Raw genomic sequence first — 14,249 nt, 5'->3', positions numbered from 1 at the left:
GGACCTGGGGCCGCTCCTAGCACATGAAGATAATTATAATCATCTGTGGTGGATGAATAGAAGGCCATAGAAGCCTGGGGTCCCAGAACCATAGATTTAGAACTTCAAGGACCACAGAATCATAGATTTTGAACTGGAAGGGATCTTAGAAGCTACTGAGTGCAAGACTTTATAAGACCATTTAGTCAAATTCCTCAGTCTTATAGATGAGGGAATAAACTATATAATGAGTAAATGGCAGACACAATATTTGAACCTAAATTCTCTGACTCCACATCCATAATGCTTTCTACTCCACCACGAGGAAGCCCCTCGTTTTATGAATATGGAAACTGAGAACTGAAAAGAATAAGTAACTTACCCACAGTCACATAGAAACAGAATAGAAGAAGGAAGACTTCCATCTAGGTCTTCTGACTACAAATACAAGTACCCATATCAAAGGCAGAAATTCCTAGTTCCATATGAGTTCTGTAGCTAGCATTTCATTGTGGAAAAAGAGAAAATATGACCAACAGCAGATAAAATGCATATTAAATGAGCTATGTTACGGCATATTTATTTAGAGATGGTCACTTTAGGAAAAGAATTATTTATTGATATGATTGTGTTCTGATGAAGTGGTAAATTTACTTATTTTTAGGCATGAGTCACACAGTAATTACATCCATTGGGAACTCATTTCTAAATTCCCTTATTTGTGTGGATTAAATTCTGCCTATAAAATTATAATAAATGGCTTCTCATTTTAAAATTCCCCCAAAATTTAAATGGGAAGGCAGAAATGTCAGATTATAAATGTTAGAAATAAATTCTAAGGGAATAAAATTAACTACTTCTGCCTGGCAACAAAAAAAAATTGCATCCCATGAAGGCCTCCTGTCCAAATGTCATACGGTCACATCTCACTGAGTTTATGAGAGGTGACCAAAACATTGACTACTGCAGTAGAACTATTGCCTTCATAAATAGACTGTGGATATAGCTGGAGCATACCGAGCACTATCTTTACTGCCTAAAAAAACAGAAGACCTGTTCATTTATGAAATGGAGGCATTCAATGTTATCCTTTATGATGGTAAAATATTTAGTCTTTTATCCACATTCTTCTCTTCTGAAAGGAAAGTAAGGATTTTTTCAAAATGCAGAAATACTCAGTGTCAAAGTGTAGTAAAGGCGACTGTTTGATAAGGAAGGAGTCTGAAAGGCCATGAAACTGACCTCCTCAATGTCAAGCACTAAACCAGGTTCTCTCCTGAGCCCTAAACTAGTGCTCTTGCTTGTAGGCCATGCTGCTGTCTCCCAAGCAATTCTTGTGACTTTTCTATAATGTTTAAATATTAGTGAATCTTTGAAATGAATATGATTAAGTTTTTGCTTCAACTGCCTATGAGTGTAGATGTGGTTATAAGAAAAGATGACAAAGTGGTAGGTATGCCAGGGCCCAGTAGAAAGAATGGAAAATATTAAATAAGGACTAAAATATTGCCCTAATGATTAAAAGTGATTATATGATGCTTCCATCCCAACATTAAAGTATAGTAGGTGCTTTTATATTATCATCAGACCTTTTAAATTTAGACAAGGTTGGGGCTATTTAGCTCCATGAAGAAGCCATCTGCTTTCAAGCATGCAGATGCTAGCCTTTCAATTGTGACTTTATATGATTCATAACTTATTCATCCCAGGGTATACTCAGACATCTGCTTCATCATCATTTCAACTTGTCATATAAAGCTGAAAAGCTTTATAAACCCACCACACAGGTGACATAGTCAAAAGAATAAAGAAAGTCTTCTTTCATGTCACAAGAAAGGGGATAGATATGATATTCTTTCCAAAACAGGGGATACCAGTTGAAGCATAAACACAGAGTAATGATGCACTTTTAATCTTTTCTATTGTTAAATGTTATTTGGTACACCTTACACAGTGGAAGAAAAAACTTCCTCTCACTACTGGAAGTTCCACCATGTGTGGTGATGATGGAGTGGTATGGGAAAGAGAGTTGCTTATGGAATTCACTGAGACTTAATCCAAGGACAACATAAATTGTGAACTTTCTATGGAACCCTTATGGACATTTTGAAGCAGTCTCTGATTTCTTACTTGGCTATTGTCCCTTGTAGTTATTGTCTCAGTTTAAGTAAAGGCTAGTGAGAGGGAAAGATAGAGGGAAGGCTCAACGCCTTCTTTGGTTCTAAAGAACAGAATTTTATGTATTTGAAATCCAGAGGAGAAAATAGGGCCTATAAAAAGTAATTATGGTATTGTAGAAATAATGCTGAATTTAAAGTTAGAAAACTCTGTGTTTGTCAATTATTAGAGGAATGACTTGATTCTTTGAGCTACAGTCTCCTCATTTTTAAAATAAAGAATCAAACTAGATAACTCCTGAGGTAACTTCTACCTCCCTCTCTGATCTTTTAGAAAGAACCAGCTCTCTCCAAATCATTCAGTCCATTTGCCCTATCTCTAACTGCAATATGCCAATGCCATGTGCATTTGGTATCTGTTCATTTAATAATGGTTTCCAAATTTAAAAAAATCTGAAGCTGATGGCACTATTTCTAAAATGTGATGCCCATTACATGTTCATATTTTCTTCCAAAATGTAGTTTTATTCTGTGGAAACTACTCTCCCTGTGTGCCTCAAGATAAAATTGTGCTTTGTAAATAGTAATTATGAGTCTTGAAAATTCAGTAATTACAAGAGGAAAGAATCTAGACAGGCAGGACTCGATTCAATCTACCTTTAAAATTATCTTCTAACAGTTAAAATGTATTTGGGTTGACAGATTGTAAACCTTTCCTTAAACCAGTATGTGGCAGTTACTTATTCATCCAATGATCTCTCAGGAATTGGTGGGACTTGAACATAAATAGAGAAAACTATAGCTGCCTTGAGATAAATAAGACATTCTTCTAAGCATTTTTGACAGTTATCTCTGGTGGGATCAGTGTTAAATGTTTGGGGAGAGGGATGGAAGAAGCAATATCTGTCTACACACTTAATGTACTATTTTTATTTCCTTTTAAAAGTTTTCTGTAACATTGACTTCCCTAATTTGTACACAATATAAATTTCATCCTGTTTCCTCATTTGTAGAAAATTCTTCCCCATATCAAATAAATATATTAGCACAGATGAAAACTAAATAATTTGAAAGAATCTGTTTGTCAATCAACAAGTATTTATTGAGTCCCTGTAGGGAGCATACTAGATGCTGAGGGAACTCAGAATCTGAGACCTATAGGGTTGGATGTATCCTTAGATTTATGCAATTCAATTCAATTACACTAACATTTATTAAACATTGGCAGAATGCAAAGTTTAGATAAGTATAGTCATATACATCATAGTTTAGAAGAGGAATTGGTATATGTGTGTGTGTTTAACATATAATAATACACCCTCTACCCAAAACATGAATCTCAAGTATATAACAAATATTAGACATCATTTTTATCTTTAGGGTGCTTAAAATTTGCAATACACAAGATAAGAACCCTCTTACATAACAAATTCAAAATGATCATCTTTATCACTCACCTACTAAAATATCATATCCCTATGACACATGTATAATTTTTATATAATAGGATATCTGTGTTTTTTTTAAGTGTGAAAGAGAATGTGGTGAAGCATTGTCATATCCTCTGCCAGAAGTAAACCAAGCAACTGAAAATGGTGAATTCTTTTGCCTTTTGATCTGTGGCTACCCAAATTATCTCAGCTATCTTGCCAAATTTAAGCTTCACTCAGTATAAAGGAAAAAGAAAGACTAGTAACAGAACACAAGAAAATATTCTCAAATTGTTTTAAGGTTTTTATATTGATTTAGTCAGAGCAATACTGTATGGCAGATAGGTAAATGAACTATTATTAGTTTGATTTTACATATGAGCAAACTGAGGTACAGAAACATTTAAGTGGCATTATAAATCATTACAAGTATCAGTCAGGTATCCTGATTCCAAATGTAGCACTCTTCCCACTACTCTACATTAAATCTTGGAAGAGAAAAATAATTTATCTTTTCCTCCCTGTTCCATCATACCTTTTAATAATATCTATTCCAGGTGTTTTACATGACCACACATGTATAATCTATATCAAATTGATCACCAATTGATCACCAGGCAAGTGAAGGAGAGAATTTGGAATGCAAAAATTTTAAAAGAATATAAGAAAAGAGTTTCATATAATTTGAAAAATAAAATAATTTTAAAAGATAGCTACCATATGTTTCTGTTTTTTCTTTTGTTTTGTTTTCCTTTGTTTTGTTTTGTTTCGTTTTGTTTTTTACCAGTTACCTTGAGGGTGAGTGGTGAAACAAGTGAAGACCAAAACTTATACTCCAAATTACTCAGTTAAAAAGAGGAAAAGGAAAACCTAGATTCAAAGAACTATAGGCTCTAGATTCCCTTTTTAAAACAAATTATTATAGTATTGCCCTCAATGGCTTAGTAGCTCCTGACCCAATTTTTAATAGCTTATTAATTTATTACCCTACTGACCTTATAGTATCTAACACTCTTTCATTAATTTTTAAAAAAGTTTTTTAAGCCCTTGCTTTCTGTCTTAAAATTAATATTATTATTGGTTCCAAGGCAGAGGAGTGGTAAGGGTAGGCAATGGGAGTTAAGTGACTTGCCTAGAGTCACACAGCTAGGAAGTATCTGAGGCCAAATTTGAACCCAGTATCTCCTATCTCCAAGCCAGTCTCTCAATTCACTGAGCCATTTAGCTTCCCCCTTTCATTAATTTTTTTAACCTTGGCATGCACTTCCATTTACTTCTTTTTTAAAGTTTTAGGTGGGGAGTAAAAATGGATAATATAATTGAGGTAGCTAGTCATCTGTTCCTGCTCAAAACTCTACGATGACAGACTATGGGGAATGAAAAGTAACGTCATGAACCTAGAGACATTGCAATGCTGAAAGTCTGGCACAGTTTAACTACAATTTGCTTCTTTTTAAATCAAAAATAAAATCTATATTGGAAAGTATAACATTGGCAAAGTATTAGATTACAATTCAATCCAACAAGCAATTTTAAGCATCTGGTGGCAGGAACTGTGCTAGGTACGGTGAAGATACTAGGGATAAAAATTAAAGATGCTATTCTCAGGTTTATATTATTGAGGTGGGAAATAATACATGCAGACCAAGAGATACAAATAAATACACAATAATTTTAGGGGGGACACTAATAATAAGCAGTCTGATATCAGATATAAGAAAACTGGAAGGAAGCAAGAGAGAATCCCTTCTCAAAGGAAGGAGAGAGATGCATAGACCTCAGGGATGTCTTCTATATTATTCAGCTACCCCTTGGCTCAGTGATGCAGCTTGAGTCCAATACTATCACTATACTATTTCAAAGCACTGTCTTTCATCTCACGTCTTTTGGCTGCGCTTTGGCTCTGTGTCCTTCACCATAGAAATAGGAGGTGAAGGAGAGGGTGGAACATTCTAAGAATGGTAGATAACTTTGGAGAAGGACCAAGAACAGACATGGAACTCTAAGTATGAAGGGACAGTATAGTAAATTAAGTGATTTTTCTTACTGTGTTAGAATTGGAGTTGATAATCTAAAGATGATCTCAATCAACCCTCTTGTATGCAAATGAGGAAACTAAGGTTCAGAGAAATTAATGAATTTGCTCACAATTATTGGCAGAGCTGAGACTAAAAGCTAGGGCTCCTGAATCCCATTTCATTTTTCCCACTACCCTACTACCCACCCCTTCATTCTTTATTCTGCCCTCAAATTTTGTTATGAAAGCCTAAAATAGTTCTTAATCTTAGGTAAACTGACCCGATACACTCCCCCCCCAAAAAATTCTTTCTACTGGGTAAATGATCCTATATAAACACATTTGAACCCCTTCCTCATCTATACCTGATATTCTGGAACTGACCAACTAGTTCCTTTTTTCTCAAAAAAAGTATGAAAGAAACTGGAAAACTGGTACTGGAATTCAAGTTGCAGAATTTGTTTTGTTTTAAGTCTTTGAGTTGTCACCCACTGCCTACTTCAAAATTCTGCCCATCATGGTGCATTGGAAGGAATGCTGGATTTGAAGTCAAAGGACCAGAGTTTAAAATCCCAGTTCTGCCACTTGCTTCCTTTGTAACCTTGAACAAGTCACCTTTCTGGTTTTCAGTGTCCTCTAATATAAAATGAGGGTGTTGTATTAGATGACCTTAAAAGTTCCTTCAGATTATATGTACGATTTTTGGCTTTCAGAAGCTACCTAACTTTGAGATCAAATGAGTCACTGATGTCTGGGAACACCTCCCCCTTAAAATGGAAAAGAAATTGATGGCCCTTCAGGCAACAAACAGCTACCCTTTACCTCAATGACTCCAACATTAAACTCATCACTGCTTTCAGAAAAGTGTCTTTCCTCTCAGAATTTTTTGTCCCTGTTTTGGTTTTCCATTCTGAACTGGAGATACTGTGTCCTATGCTTTGACAAATGGGATAGGGGACATTAGATGAAACCAAATTAACTTTTCAGAGGTCTATAACTAAACAAAATTCCCTGAAAACAAGTCAGTGATTCTTGACTTGATCCTTGATAAACCCCACCCTTGTTGGGAAACACATATACATACATGCCACTCCAGAGTCATGCTATTCAGTTCTGAGTTTGTTTTGTTTTGTTTTTAAAATTGAGCCTGTTTTCTCCTAGTTAAAAAAAAAAAAAACATGGCATCCCTTCCTTTCTTTTCCCCTCACATTGGTTAACTTAGGAGTCTGGGTATGCATGATTACAGAAAATACAAACTGCCTTTTCAACTTAAAAAAAAAAAAGCCAAAGTTAGGATTCTCTACTCTATAAATCTCAACAGCCTCCTTAAATAATGTAACTACTTATAGAGGCCTATGTAAAAGATTTTACTGACTATATATCATATATAAAACATGCATATAAATATGCATATATATGTATCACTATAAACTAAAACTTTCCACCTCTGATCCCCACCCAGACCAAGCTTTACCTGGCTGAAAACCAACCAGGGTCTATGGTCTCGAATCAGCACGTGAGGGAGCTAACCCGAGTTGGCACACACGCATACACATATACATACATATACATATACGCATACACATACACATGCACACACACACTCACTCACTCACTCACACCTAGCCTGGATCATTGGTGGCAAATTCTGAGTCTTTGGTCCACTACTCTTCGTCCCTTACAGAAGCTAAACGATTTCCTTCCAGGCACCTCTCCCAAAGAACTGCAACAGCCTGTTTCGCCGCAGTAGCAGTCGCCAGTCGCTGCAGCAGCCACAACAACCTCTAGCCAGAGTTTCAGGTTCGGTTCGACCTTTTTAGGAATCTTACTTTTTTGAACAGCCCTTTCCTTCTTCCTTTCTCCCCTCCATTCCCACCCCCAGGCACTCCCGCCCTCTTATCCAGAACTCCCCCAGGAGTCCCCGACACTTTCCTACTCCTTTGGGGTTCTACTGAAGACAGCCGAAGCTGGTACCCCTGAGCTCCTTCCAACCACCCACTCTATCATCCAGGTACCCGATATCCTGGCAAAGTTCCCATTTTCAAGGTGCCTGACCTTTTACGGTGCGTGTAGGAAAACCCAGAGAGAAAAAGCTCTTGCAAGGAGTAAGAAGCTAGATTGTTGCTTCCGCTGTTGCTGCTGCCTAATTCAAGGTGGAAGGGGTCCCAGAACATTGTTAGAGAAGAGAAGAGACACACGGGAACACTCTTCCGAATCTAAGAAGATGGGTTGGAGAGGCCTCTTTTCTCCCTCTTCCTCCCTACCCCACTCCAAGTCTGGCCACTAGGTGACTCAATAGGTAAGGGAGTAACGTTACCTGGAGCAAACACCATGATCTCCTCCTGCAGCGAATACCCCAAGTTGGAGAGCAAGCGAAACCCAGAAGGTGAGGGGGAAAGAAGGGGCAAGTTGTAAAGACAGAGAGGGATGGGATCAGGGAAGACCAGAAAGCCAATGAAATAAGAACGCAGAGCTGGGCCTCTGGGACGGGGAACAACCAGAACCGTGGACAGCTCCACTGCCTTGCTGAGCCACTGAACCGGTCCCTAGCCAGGAACTGAAGCCTTTCTCGGCTTTGGTTGTTCCTTCCACAATGACCCGCTCTGGCGGCAGCGGCAGCAACGGCGGCGGGAGGCAGGAGGAGGAGGAGGAGAGAATGGGGGAAGGAGGAGGAGATCGACCCTGGGCTCAGCTCATTTCTTATTTCTGTGCCAACTCAGCGTACGTTGCTGCTCCAGGGAAAAAGTAACCACTACGTTTTCAACTGGAGGAGAAAGCAAGGAGAAAAGGAAAGGAAAGAGGAAAAGGTAATTGCCTATTCTCCCAGCAGGGGGACAGATAATTGCTTCTAATTACCTGCTGTCTTTGGCCCCCATGGATGCACACTGACATTTAGAATGGATTTGATTTTTTCATACTCAAACAGCTTTACTTTCAGAGATGATTTTGAGTTAGCAACTTGGACATGGTCTGGCTCTCTCGGGAAAATAAAGAAAAGAGGAAGAAGTCGGTAACTTTCAGAGTAAGTATGGAGTTTCTAGCAGAGAACCAAAATGCAAATCTAGCTCCAGAGAATATAATTTTTCTCAAAACAAATATAATATCACAATGATATGATGCTTTGTTCACAACAACCTTCTTGAATAGGCAATACAAGCATTGAGATTCAACAAAGTAAGCCATTCAAAGTAGTCCAAGGTCATGTTCAGGTAATTGGCAAAACTGGGACTCAAAACCAGGTCTGTTACTGTCAAGGCCACTTTATGCCTACAATACCGCCCTCTAGGTTGCCATCAAAGAATACTCATGGAATTGCAACAGGACTTTCCCTTGTCTCTCTTCCTCTGAAATGCACTAAAAAATGAGTGGACTCAAAAATTTGTATTTCTATTTAGACTATATTGATTTTCTCTTGACATTGAGAAGTCTATTTTGACTTGATTTAAATCATCTGACTTCATAGGCATTCATTTAAATCTATGGATCTTCAAATAGAAATTTTAAGGAGTCCATGTAGTTTCTAAGATCATGCTTTTGTAGTATATACATAGCACATAAAAGACTATAATAATACTGTACTATTTGATTCCAAATAATTCAACAATCACACAAGAGGGAACCAAAGAACAAAGATATCATCCCCATTTATAGAAAGCTCCTATCTAGTATTGGCCTGTGTATAGTATGATCTATCCATTTATGTGGTTGAATATAATTTTTATTTATATCTTTCCCTGTATACCTCACTTTGTCCCCTCCAAAACAATTATATTTTCAACTCAATAAAGAAATACTTTGGGGTGCCTATTATGAATGGTCTCATCCTAGATGCTATGGGTACAAAGACAATGAAGGAAAAAAATCATCTCTCCTCTCAAAAAGCTTGAGATCTTAACAGATTTTTTTAATAAACAAAAGCATAACCTGGAGGAGAAAGTCCTGGATTTATAGTTAGGAGAGAACTTGGTTCAAAACCTGTCTCAAATACTAGCCTATGACCATAAACAAGCCATTTAACCTTTTTGAATTTTGTTTTTTTCTATTAACTGGCATAATATTCATGATATTTATTTCACATTGTTATGAAATTCATCTGAGATAATTTATGTAAAGCACTTAGGCACTTTTCAAGTGCCATATAAATGTTTGCAATTAATATTATTTTCATCTAGCACTCCTCAAAGACTCATAACTCTAGAGCTGGAAGAGCCCACAGGAGTCATCAAGTCTAGACTACTCATTATACAGAAAAGGAAAATGAGGTTCAGGGAAGTTGTGACTTGCCCAAGTTCACACCAGCAAAAAGTATCCAAAAGTCAGATTGCTGAGAAATTACACGTTTCTTAATGTTTCAGATGTTGAAAAATATGTTACTCTATTTTAGAAACTATGAAGTAAACATTGTAAAATCTTGGAAAAGTGAAGTAGACTTTTGGAGCCTTTTAGACCAATTTAAAGTTATTTTATAGACAAAAAATATGAACTGATTCCCCCAGATTTGGAGGTCATAATATTGGTCTGACAAAAGTTTCTAAAGACTCTAATAGTACTAATCTCATTTATTTGGGTTGAAGCAGTAATTATACAGTTTTTTTTTCCTCTGACTTCATCACTTGAAGAAGTGACAAAAGTTCTTTTGTGAATTATCTTTGAATGGATTTTAGAGTTTCCCCATGGAACCCAACGCATTCTATGAAGAAATATGTTTTGGGAGGCTTAGAAAGCTTCTAGACATGAACCCCAAAGTGCCTTTTCCAAAATATATTTTTCTCTATCATTGCCAACATCTAAGCTATGAGGCGATGTGGTTATTCATCCTGTCTCTTACAGCTGGTGTCAGTAAACTCTGCTTTCTCCAATTCAACTAAGATTAGTTTAGGATTTAAATATTTTACCAAAGAAGTAAGGGGGAAAGTAAATGGAAGCAAAATGATGTGTAGAAGTTTGACATTTTTTAATTTTCAAAGATTCATTAATATTCTTTCATCTCTCCCTGCCTAAAAAGTTCTCGTCTAACCTGATGCACCAGACCAAATAAGTAGCCTGATAGATAATTTCTGTATCTATCCTTTCATTTTCTTTATTTCTAACTTATATCCTTGCTTAACCTAGGCTCTACCTGAGTTTTTAAAAGATAGTTATTTAAAATTAGTTTCATTTATTTCATTAAACATTTCCCAATTATATTTAAAAATAACAATTTTTTTAAATTTTAAGACCCAAATTCTCTCCCTCCCTCCCTCCCCCACCTGCCTCTCTCCTTGAGAAGGCAATTTGTTTTCAGTTATACATGTTAAATCATGCAAAACATTTTCATGTTAACATGTTTCAAAAGAAAACCCAAAATAAAACAATGAAGTTATTTTTAGTTGGCATCAACATTTTAAACTTACTTTTCTTAATTTTTTAAAATAGAATTTATTTCTAGATATCTCATACCACCCTTCACCCCTCTCTACTCCATAGAAAGGAAAAATAAAAATTTTTAAAAGCATACTTCATCCAGAGAAAGAACTGTTGGGGTTGTCGTTCACATCAATGAATCTTTAGTTTTATTTGGGGGTTTTGGTTAGGTATGAGTGTGCATTTACAACAATGACCAATATGAAAGTGTGTTTTGCATGATGATAAAAAAGAAAAAAAAATTTTAAAGCATTCTTTGATCAGCTTTTAGAGTTCATCAGTCCTCTCTCTGGAGGTGAATAGCATTTTTCAACATGGGGGCTTTGGAATAAGACAGTGTTTTTTAATACTTGAAACTAGCCTGTACTTCTTTTTTAAGCACACAAGAATCTTTACATCTTTCAAAGTCCCCACCTCCTACTGCACTTCTAAGCATGTAATAGGCTTTCAATCTGATGATGCTACCAACTTAGACATCAAAAGGTCTGCAGAGCAAAAATGCTGATATAGCTCATACCAAATACTATTTTCTCCAGCTAATTGGCTCCACCCATTTTTCTATTACATAAATCAGAGGTTCTCAAAGTTTGGTATGAGGTCCCTAAAAGGTGCCTGAAACTCTCAAAAGGTCATCAGGGTCAAAACTATTTTCAAAGTAATATTAAGGTGCTATTTAGCTATCCAAATGTTCCTTCAGTTTCCTACTACATAGCTGCATGAAGCTGGACTTTTTCATATAATTCAACCAAAACAACAGATTGCAACAGATTGGATATGGAAGTAGATAAGAGAATACAACCAACTTCTAATCATGTCAGATAATAAAGAGATTGTTTTAAAAATATATAACAATGTCATTCGTCATAATCTTGTGTTTTGAAAAATAGTTATTTTTCATAAAAATGTATTTATATTAATGTGTAATATGTTTATTATTCCAAATGAATTAATAAACATTTAAATGTTTTTCATTTTTAATTTCTAACATGGTAAATATCAACCACATAGACAAAAAGCTCTTTGTAATCCTCAAATACTTTTAAGAGTGTGTAGGGGTCCTCAATTTTTTAAGAATATAAAGGAATTCTGAGACCAAAAACATCGAGAATTGCTCATCTAAAGAAAAAAATCATAGACCCGATCAAGAAGAAGTGAATTTCATCTTACTGTTTACAAAGAGTAATAATAAAAATATTCCATTCATAATAAGAAAAGCATTGCTTACCCCAAGGTCTACTGCATTATTCTTCCTCTCTAATAAACATATCTTCAAGTTATAGTAGAAAGAATATTGTGTTTGGAGTTAGAAGACCTGTATTCAAAAATCCAGATTTGCTACTTGAATTATATTCAAGTTAAGAAACACACTCATATAGAATGCATGGTATTGAAGAGACACAACATTTACAGAGTTAAATAAATACAAGTGAAAAGGTGTATCTCAGCAGTACAGAAAAAGCAACTGGACCAATGGTTTCTTTCATATACAGAGCTCTCTTTGCTATGTAAGACATATTGCCTAAAACTTAGTCTTAAAAAAATTTCCTAGACCACTGAGAAGTTATTTGACTGGCCCTAGTCATAAAGACCCATTTCCCTTTGCATTACTTTGTAGAAATCTTTCCAGGTTTTGGGATGACCATCTTCTTTGTCATTCCTTATAGCATAGTAGTATTCCATTGTAATCATATACTACAATTTGTTCAGCCATTCCCCAACTGATGGACATCCTTTCACTTTCCAGTTCTTTGCCAACACAAAAAGTACCTCTAGTACTTTTTGTACTAGAAGTATGCTCATAGTACCACTAACAATGTATTAGTGTCCCTATTTTCCCACATACCTCCAACATTTGTCATTTTATCATTTCAGTCAATCTGAGAGGTGTGAGATTTTTATATCAGAGTTATATTGATTTTCATTTCCCTAATCAATAACTTAGAATATTTTTCATATATTTATGTAGAGCTTTGATTTCTTTATTCAGAAATTGTCATTCATACATTTTGATCACTTATCCGTTAGGTTCATATTCTTATCTGTTTCACAATGTTCCTTACATATTTTAGATATGAGGTCTCTATCCAAGAAACTGTATATAAATTCTTTCCAAGTTGCATGCCTTTTCTTCTAATCTTGGCTACTTTCATTTTACTTAACCAAAAATCTTCTTAATTTGATATATTTATAATTTCCATTTTCTTTTCAAAATGCTCTCTATCTCATGTTTGTTGATAAATTTTTCTCCTATCCATAAATATGATAGACAATATGTTCCTCATTCTAATTTGTTTATAATATTTCCCTTTACACCTAGGTCATGCATCCATTTGGATTTTATCTTGGTAAATAGTGTAAGATTTTGGTCTATATCTAGTTTCTGCCAAACTTCTTTCCAGTTTTCCTAATAATTTTTACCAAACAGTGAATTATCATTCAAAAACTTGGATCTTTATGTTTGTCAAACACAAGGTTACTATAATATTTTATGTTTTTTATGTCTATTCTGTTCCATGAATCTACTTTTCTGTTTCTTAACTAATCCCAGAGAATTTTGATAATTACTGCTTTATAATATAATTCAACATCTGGTGCTGCTAAATCTCCTTCCTTAATACTTTTTTAATATTTTCTTTGGTATTCTCGACCTTTTTGTTTTTCCAAATAAATTTTGTTTTCAGTTTTTTTTAGCTCTATAAAGTACCTTTTTGATAATTTAATTTGGATGGTATTGGGTTTGTTATCTATTTCCTCCTTAAGCTCCTTTAGTTTCTCCTCTAGAAATCTGAATGCTGTACCATTTGGTGCATATATGTTGAGTACTGGCATTTCTTCATTATTTATACTGACTTTCATCAAGATATAATTACCTTCCTTATATCTTTTAATGAGATCTATTTTTGCTTTGGCTTTGTCGGAGATCATAATTGCTAATCCTGCCTTCTTTGTCTCAGTTACAGCCCAGTAAATTCTGCTCTACCCTCTTACCTTTACCCTATGCATGTCTATCTGCCTCAAGTGTGTTTCCTGTAGACAACATATAGTAGAATTCTGGTTTTTAATCCATTCTGCTATCTCTCCAACTTTTCTCTTTTAGTCAGTCTTCCCCTTTTCCCCTCCCTAATGTTACTCTCCTTTCCATCCCCTCTCCTCTTATTTATTCCTCTTATTATAGTGCCTTTTAAATGAACTCCCAGCCTCTCCCTCCCTTGTATTGCCCCCCTCCCCACCAGTCCATTTATTACCCTTCTACTTCTCTATACGGCATGATACAGTTCTCTGCCCCCAATGGATCTGATTGTT

At 35.6% G+C, this 14,249-nt stretch overlaps 1 protein-coding gene across 4 annotated transcripts in view; it reads right to left on the bottom strand.

The window, feature by feature from the left end:
- The window catches only part of AKAIN1 (A-kinase anchor inhibitor 1), a 98,530-nt gene that overhangs the window by 53,703 nt on the left and 30,578 nt on the right, over positions 1-14,249 (bottom strand). For 2 of the 4 annotated variants that reach the window (XM_007487666.3, XM_056823739.1), the window contains exon 1: positions 7,861-8,307. The exons of the other annotated variants lie outside the window; for them this stretch is intronic. The gene's annotated coding sequence lies outside the window, so the exon portion shown is untranslated. Of the gene's footprint in view, positions 1-7,860; positions 8,308-14,249 lie in introns of those variants that run through there. 4 annotated transcript variants of the gene reach the window in all.

This window comes from Monodelphis domestica, chromosome 3 (assembly GCF_027887165.1).
Source record: "Monodelphis domestica isolate mMonDom1 chromosome 3, mMonDom1.pri, whole genome shotgun sequence".
NCBI classification, from domain to species: Eukaryota; Metazoa; Chordata; class Mammalia; order Didelphimorphia; family Didelphidae; genus Monodelphis; species Monodelphis domestica.
Note: the sequence above shows the minus strand (reverse complement) of the source record. Positions and strands in the feature narration are given on the sequence as shown.